The following is a 9,121-nucleotide window of genomic DNA, read 5'->3' as shown; positions in this document are numbered from 1 at the left end:
CAATGTCTCAAAGCAGCTATACAGAAGTATATTTTACTGTATAAGTAAGTTTTTAAATTAGTAACTATTTATCTCTAACATTTATCCCTAATGAGCAAGCCTGAGGAAACAATGGTAAAGAATAACCCCCTTGGAAGAAACCATAAGAGGAACCAGTCCCGGACGGGGACCCATCCTCATTTGGGTGACACTGGACAGTAAATAATATAAACGTAAATAATTTTCTTTCTACAACAGTTTGTAGTTAAGTGGATTTGTTTAAGTGGAATTGTGCAACTAAGAGCTCATGAGAAACATATCTAAATCATCCATCTATATCATCTGGTGCTGATGTGGTTTTAACCACTATGGCATATAGCCACATCCAGTGGTGTAGCTAGGAATTAATTTTGGGTGGGTGGGGTGAGAACTTATACTCTGCATAAATTACCACATGATTTGTACCATTATATTGTGTGACATGCTCAGGCATTGTGGGTGGTTTCCAGATAGAACAAGGAGCCATGATAGAACAAATTTGTTATTTAATCATTTAAGGCAGCATCTACTGTTAACAAAGCTTGACATATTAATAGATCTGCCATACAAAATCTTTAAACCAATAATGATTAAAATAACATGGTAGTAATAGGGGGAAATGTCATTTTACCTGAATTGTTTTTCCCTTTGCTGCATTATTTTAGTCACATAGATATTCCTTGATATCAGATACCTGTATAGTAGCTTTCAGAGATGTGTAAATACATGATCCTGATTGGTCAGTCAAAATTTTCAGCATATAGCCAATTAACAGCAATTAAATAAATTACGTTTTTTTGCAGGTTAAATGATTAATCATAAAGAAGACCAAAACTTTTGTGGTGTAAATATATGGTGTGTGTGTGTGTGCGCGCGTGTGTGTGTGTGTGTGTGTGTGTAAAAAAAGCTATATGTCTGATATGTTAACCACACATGTATAAGAATAAGAATTCAGAAGAGCCATGCAATGTTTGACATTATCTATAAACATTACATGCTATCATCTATAAACATGGACAAATGGACTAAAAGCTGTCATATTTCCACTCTTCATACATCTCTTCATCAAGACATAGTTCAGCATCACTACACATTAGCGTCAGACCCAGGTAGATGGTGTGTCCTAATTGTATGTTGAAGTGGTTCCAATGATAAAAATGCTCCAGCTTGAAATGTTAGATCACTGTTTAGTCATTCAAATATCTGTATCTCTTATGGATTTTTGGCAAAGCTGAAACTGGAAAGATTATCTGGAAAAACTGAAAGAAATTATTATTATTTCTAATGGATGTAGCGGTTTCCTGAAATAGAAACGAAACAGTAGCCAAACTGGAACCACTGTGAGTGTTTATGTTAATGTTCATGTTAATCCTTTGTTGTCTAGTAAGTTTCATGACTGACTGCTTGGTCATGCTCACAGTAAAGTAAAACATCCTGCACAACCAAAATTTTCTGTTGCATTCCATGAGTTCCCAGTTCTGATGCACACGTCAAACATGATGGAATGCATTTCTACTTCACTTTTATTCCTGATATTTGTCTCTCTGTCATCGTTTGCTACTGTAGTCGTGTCAGTATCGCTCCACCAGGCCAAGCTCCAAACTCAGCTATAGGACCTGGAAAGAGCTGGTTCAAACTTAACCTGCAGAATCCTCATATATCGCTTTTCTGTTTAGTATTTTTTAAATGTACACGCAGCTCAAATGCAGCCTTCAGTTTGTCTGGAGAAAAAAGGTGCTGTGTGGGAAGGTGTTAAAATTAATAATCAGAGCATTTGTCACTGGGAGAATTTTTCCTCATGTGTTTGCATCACATTAATCTGTTATTGCTGTGCTGTGGGGACTGTTACAGAAAATGCTCCTGTCCATCCATATTGAAGTGAGAGGAAAAATATGATTAGCAGTCATAGAAATATTTAGTATTTTGAATACTGTTTATTTTTACCACTGTCTTTGTGCAACAGTGATTTACTGCAACCTGACATTAAAATTTGATCATTTTAATTGTTTCCATGGGATGAATTGTTATTTGTCACATTGACGCATTTGACCACACAGCTGTTTATTCTAGAGTCAAGTTTTTGGCGAAGGGTCCGTGTCCGGGAGAGAGCGCTGGGATGCTATAATCTTGCACCCTATTCTTGCATCTCAATCTGGTGCTGATGAGTAACAGAGATGACACACCTGCCCTCTTGCTAAATTATTGATATGTTTTTGCACTTCATGGAGAGATGTATTCATGCTAGCTTGTCACCTTGCCAAATAAATAATGCAGCACTAATTAACAGATTACTGTAAGAGAGTGAGGGACTTTTTTCAGTCCCAGTTTGTGCACAATAATTCCATGTGTTATATTAAAGATCCATTTTAACAATGTTTAAAAGTTAAACTACTCATATGGGTGAATGATGTACGCATGTTTTATAACTTCTATATAAGTTAGAAAATGTTTTATGTATGAATAAAACGTTGATGTACGCATGTTTTATAACTTCTTTATACACACTGTATAATTACTTCAGTTTTTATTTTAAAAAAATCCAGCTTATTCCTAAAATATGCAAAACTCCCTTTGTTCTGAAGACATCCCTGTATCTGCAAACATAAAATTACATAATACAGAGCAGAATTACAGAGATATATAAAAATAGGCATATAAACAATAAATGTATCATTTGATCCATTTTTACAGTAAATATAATATATATAATAAATATATATTAAATAATAATAACTATAATACCATGCAAATAATAGGACAAACACTTGTATGCTTGTTTTCGTATTACCCTCCCTGTTGTCCCCTTGTCTTTGTGTGAAGAAAATCTTAGGCCCTTCTCTGTTGTGAGGAAAGATTGACAAGGCGTGATACAACAAGTACTGAATCAAGGAGCATTTTATACACTGCATTTCCCTGGTTTTAATGCATCATCTGGGTATTAATAGTGCACTACATCTACATCTCTGTCCACTCAGCAGCCATCTTGGCAACACTTTCAGGCAGTTCATTTCTTTTCAGTCAAACCTGACTCTTATCTACTTGAAGGAGGACAGACTCTAAAACAGATCAACAAGAATGGTGTTTCTAGCACTGTTTTGAAATAGCTGTTAAAAATCTCACCAAAAATTACAAAATAATGTGCAGTCTTTGGCTCAAATAACACAAATGTTATCTATTTATCTGCCTAACTGTTGCATAGGCACTATCTCCATAACAAATGGAGTAAAGCAATTGCAGTTCTGTATATCTTGCAATAGATAATTTATTGGGGTCATGATGGCTCAGTGTTTGTGTCACACCACCTGAGTTCCTGCCTCTGCCCTGTGTGTACGGAGCTTGCTTGTTTTCAACCTGCTTTAAAGTGATTCCATGTACTCTGTTTTTGATTTGTGCTGTGCGCTGATTGGCATCTCTAAATTCTGTGAGTTTGTGTGGGATTGTGTCTTGTGATGGGTTTGTACCCTGTCCCTGGTGTTCCCTACCTCAAGTCCCTTAGGATAAACTCCAGTCTTCCTGTGGTGCTGTAAAGAACTAAAGAAAATGGATTGATGATCCAATCCAATTATTTGCTGCCACAAAATGTTTGTAATCCATTGGTGGCTCTGGGTTACAGATCAGAAGGTTAAGACTTCAAGCTCCAGCACTGCCATGTTGTCTCTATTGGGCCTTGAGCAAAGCTTTTAATCCTTTCTGCTCCAGAGGTGCTGTATCATGGATGACCCTGTGCTCTGACCCCATTTTCCTAATATTCTGGATAAAAGAAAGAATGTCTCTCTTTTGTATTGTTTATGTAACAAGTCTTTTTCCTCTTCTTCCGTTGGCAACCCTTCCAAACATTTGTCTCAAAAGATTCCTCAGATACCTCTCATATTATGAGAGAAATTACTATGAAAAAATAAAGCAAATACTAATTTTGCCTCTAGTGAGTGCTTACCTAACATGTCCAAAAGCAAATATGAAGACTAGCTCTTAATTATTGACTATAGCACTTATAATTACTGCATTATTTAATTTGGGTTTAAATGGTTAGCTTTAGAAGATCACTCTATATATGCTGTAAGATATTTGCATTTCTTATTGTTATTGCTAAGTATATAGTCTAAAATAATTGATTTGCAATGACCCTTGCAAACAGTGATACCTAAATATCAAGAAACATATACTATAAATAGAATATATCATATTTTTATATAGTATTTTGCCATTTTTTTAAACCCTAATCATCACACTTTTTCCTATCCAGTCAGTGTATCCTCTTGTGTTTCTACATGTTTTCGACACCTGCGCTTCTTTTCCTTTATTCCCTTTCTTCCTTGCCAGGTGAAAGTAAAAGAACGGTTATGGTTTTTTGTGTGCTGTGATGGACATGTGCCCATTTGCAATCCAGTGAGAAAGAAAGGCTCAGGAAATAGTCTCACTTGGAATTGGCTGCCTGTCTCCAAATGCATTTCCAGGGACTATTGATTTGGTTCCAGCAAACCCACCATTTCTTTTTTCAAGTGCGGCTGTTGTTTCATATGCTGTTGAACCAAGCTTGACCCTTTTAGTGTGGACATGAATAGGAGACGGCACGGTGCCACAGCAGGTATCATCGCTGGCTCACAGTCCCGGGGTTTGTTCCTGAGCATGGTTAACTGTCTGTGCTGAGTTTCACATGTTCTTCCCATGTCCATGTAGGTTTATTCTGAGAAAGCTTTCATAAACAGACTATAAGTTGATTAGATGCTCATAATTAGCTATCAGGACCATGCTGTTGTTTGGTAAATTAAGAATAACTCTGCTTCATCACACCATACGGGTATGGAAATGTGTTATTAATTACATAATGTATATTGCCTGATGATGTGACACAAACCTTTTTTGTCCAAAAAAAAAAAAACAACTTTGCCGTTTGAAAATTTTAAAACCTTTTTAAAATTCAGGTTTTCATTCCAGCCAAGCAGGAGCCACACCTGATTCATCTGGTGTAATCACTTGATCTTGAGCTTTCAATTGACTCAGGTGTTTGAGGTTGCTTTGTGGGAATGAAAACCTGCACTCACATTGTCCTTTTGCTGATAAGATTGGACAGCCCTTATCTAGTGTGACCAATAGGAAAAGATCATCTTATGACTCCTATGCTGAAAACAATCCAAAGACATAGTAACATCATACAGCAGTATGCCAAGGATCCTTCGAAATGTCTAGGTTTGTAAGAAAACTTTTACCTTTTTAGGTACTGCTTTGCAGATGCCTCATATGGCTGTCATGTTGTATAACCTCAAAACAACAGTGAAAATTATATCTGTAAATGTATATTTTATACACATTTTTATTAAATTAAGTAATGTTTTGCTTCACGGGTCAATTCTTGCCTATTAAGAAGAAATAAAAGAACTTGAAAATAATCATGTGGTGTGACCAAAAGTCATGTGGTGTGACTGCTGTCTGTATGTATTCCATTGGCTCTTTGGTTCTTTCTCATTGTCTGCACTTTCATTCTCAATGTTTGTGTTATACATATGGGTTTTTATTACAGTTTAATTAGGAGCAGGTTTTTCAGTGTAGTAAAGAAAACAACTACATGCCACATGCAGAGGTTTAGCTCTGACCTTAATGCAAGAGCTGATTATCTTGCTAAAAGAAAAGTTTTAAGTTTGCCATATGATATTAACACTGCCCTATTATTTCTATTTAGCTGATTAGGATTAGCATGTTCAAAGTGCCCATATTTTACATTCCCCCTAATATCTATTTATAATGCTATAATGTCTGGTTTCATGTACCAAAAAGAGACGTAATTCATTTTTATGTGACCATTTTCTATCCCTTTTTCCAAAATTGGAAGTCAAGAGTCAGTAATTGCCTGTTTTGGCAGTTTATTTTCCATATGTGGACTGTATGGATTGGGACTGAAAGAAACTAAGTTCCTCTTATCAACTGCTTATTTAAACTATGAATGACTATGAATATGGTTTCTTCATCATTTTTCTTTCAGAAGAATTTTGGCTTGATTTGCAGTGATGGCAATTTAACTCAAACAATGGCAACAAAAAGAAATGCCCCCCACAGCATGACCACCAGTTTGTACATTAATTTGTTGCTCATGTGCATACACAACTATTTTAACCATATTCAAATTTCTGATTACCAGCTGGGCGAACACTTCTCTTCTGTGTTTACTGAGTTGAATCCACTTTGTTAACTGCTCAGTGGGTTAATAGTGTAAAAATGTAGAGCATTTCTTCTGTACTCAGCCTTTCAGGATAACTCAATCATCCCTGTACATGTGTAGAACTGTTAAATGTGTGTGTGTGTGTGTGTGTGTGTGTGTGTGTTTGTGTGTGTGATTTGTGGTTTTGTGATTTGTGTGTGGCCTTTTTCTTTGTATATGACCTTTATTTGACCTTTCATTTGATATTACTACCTGTTAAAGCTTCAGTGCTTAAATGTATTTGAATGTACGTTTCATTTGTTTTTAGAATAAGTCCTTATATAATGCAGTTCTTTTCTTTTCTTTTCTTTTTATTTCTTTACTTTAATTTACTTTTCTTTTCTCTTCTTTTCTTTTCTCTTCTTTTCTTTTTTTTGAAGTTAGGAACTTCATAAAAGCCTGTCTGGTTTCTTTTGTACGCAAATGTAAAGGTTTGGAGGCGATTAAATATATGTCACATTTGAAAGTGCACATTAATAGCTTGCGCTTTCTCATGGCATTACTGCATGACTCTGATATGCTGTTTTGCCTTGAAAGCAGTGGTGGCTGGTGGTGATATTAGATGGGATGGAAATTGTAAAAAAATTTTATTATTGTAACCAGAAATGTATAAAAAATATATAAAAAAAACACTATGCTTTGCCTATAGAATGTAATCTCAATTAATCATATTTTTTATTTATCATATTCTCCTAAAAGCGCATTTGAAGGATAATATAGTAAATGGTACAGCTTGTTCATTTTCACTACACCTTGGACTGAGTCTATAACATGGCTGATGGTGACTGATTCATATTCCATAACATGAAAACAGGATAAACCATAATTAGGGGGCATGGTGGTTAGTAGTTAGCAACGGTTGGGGGTTTAATTCTTGCCTTTGCAATGTGTGTGGAGTTTGCATATTCTCACTGTGCTTCAGAAGCTTTCTCTGGTTACTCCAGTTTACTCACCCGGTCCAAAGGCATTCCTTGTACATTGTTTGGCATGATGTGTGTACAGCTTCACTTCATTCTATGTGTTTTTACTGTGGCAAACGCTTTCAAATAGAATTTCAATAATTCTCTTTAAAAATTGTGAGATGGATGCCAAAAATGTAGCCTTATTTTGATTTGTTTTATCAGTTATAGACCATAGATTACCCATTGATGTGTCTTTTTATTTTTTACATGAAAAATGACCTGTTTCATTGTTAGCTAGCTAACTTTAGAGCTAGCATTTGCTTCAGTTAGCTCCCCAATCAAATAGCAGCTGATAGAAAGTTACAGCAGAATCAGAAATATAATATTTTTACTTAGATAGATTATAATGCCTTTATACCCTAGCACTGCAGAAGTATGGATCCTGATTGGTCAGAAAGTGGTGATTAATTTTCAACAATAGTACAACTGATATCTGTGTACCAGCAGTAACAAAGTAGTAATAGAATAAAAGTAATCATAAGTTCATATAATTATATTTTATGTTAATCTAACATTTATGGAAGGAGTGCAGTGCTGTGTAACGGGTAGTGGTATAGAATGTTTTATCTAAAGTAAAAGAGAGAAAAGAGAGTCTGGTGTTTCTAGTTGCTATAACATTGGTGATAACAGGAACTAACCTGTTTCCTGAACAATGAGCAAATAAAGTGTTTCAATCGTTGGGTCCTTGAGCAAGTCTCCTTTAACCCTCTTTGCTCCAGGGGTTCTGTATCATGGCTGCCCCTGTGCCCGACCCCTTCCTAAGCTGGAATATGTCAGGAAAAGAATTTCACTGTGCTTTAATGTGTATGTGACAAAAATAAAGGTTGCATCTTCTTCTTCTGCTTCTTCTTCTTCTATAAGATTTTATTTTCTATTAGCTGTTATTATGTAATAAATAAAACATGGGCAGTTTTGGCAAATTGCTGTGGAATAAGAAGAATAAAACTCTCATGTATATGTAACTAAAGGGAAAAGAATCAACTTGAGGATGTTAATAGTATCTCTGCTTCATTACACCGCTTCACAGCAACCTCTGAGGTTTCATCCGTGTGTAAACCCTGTTGCTTTTATATTCTTGATGGCTAGCGCTAAATGGTTACAGCTACAGTATTATACATCCAAAGGTTGAAAGGTTACCTGCCACCTGTCCTCATTCTGTTCTGGCCATCATGTGACTGTTAAATAAAAATGCCTAGTACTCCAGAGCACTTAGATCCCGGTGCTGATAGCATGATGATGAAGTAAGAGTGTCTGTGTGTGTGTGTCCACGGTGTGTGGAAATGTAGTTTTTATTTGATCATCTTGATTTTCCCTCCAGTGTCATGTCTAAAGAAATTTAGTCTTAAAATAAAGCCAGATATACCTCAGCACCATTATTCATAACGATGATTAAGGCTTTTCTGGGTCAGCGGTTAAGGCTCTGGGTTACGGCTCAAAGTGTTAGGGCTTTGACCCCCAGCACTACCAAGCTGCCATTGTTGGTGTCCATGGGGCTTGAACCCCTATCATGGCAGTGATGTGGTTTGTACAGTATATGTAATAAATAATGGCTGCTCAGCTTATTGTTTCATTAGGAACAACTTACACTTTAGTAAGAATCTGATGCCTTATTAACACGGAGAGAAAAACCGAGACTGATGAGGAAATGACTGATCACACCCACATTAACAGAAGTGATATCAAGAACTAATTTGTTTTGATGAGAAAAGTAGTGTTATTCTTTAATTAACGTAAAAATTTTACTTTGCGTATTGTTGTGGCATGAGAAATAAATATTTTATACATGCCGTTCTAGGAAAATAACAGCTTTTGGGGATATAAAAGTAATAATAAAGGTAAAAAATAATAATAAAAACATCTCACATCACCCCATCATTAATTATTTATCTATAAATGCACTGGTCAAGGTTGTGGTGGTTATTCAGAACCTTTCCTATGCATCTAATTG

General features: G+C 35.7%; 1 protein-coding gene across 2 annotated transcripts in view; it reads left to right on the top strand.

The window, feature by feature from the left end:
• Window positions 1–9,121, top strand: part of si:dkey-247m21.3 (5-hydroxytryptamine receptor 4) — a 45,179-nt gene that overhangs the window by 1,747 nt on the left and 34,311 nt on the right. The window lies entirely within an intron of this gene.

The sequence above is a fragment of the Tachysurus vachellii genome, chromosome 17 (genome assembly GCF_030014155.1).
Source record: "Tachysurus vachellii isolate PV-2020 chromosome 17, HZAU_Pvac_v1, whole genome shotgun sequence".
Lineage (NCBI taxonomy): Eukaryota > Metazoa > Chordata > Actinopteri > Siluriformes > Bagridae > Tachysurus > Tachysurus vachellii.
Note: the sequence above shows the minus strand (reverse complement) of the source record. Positions and strands in the feature narration are given on the sequence as shown.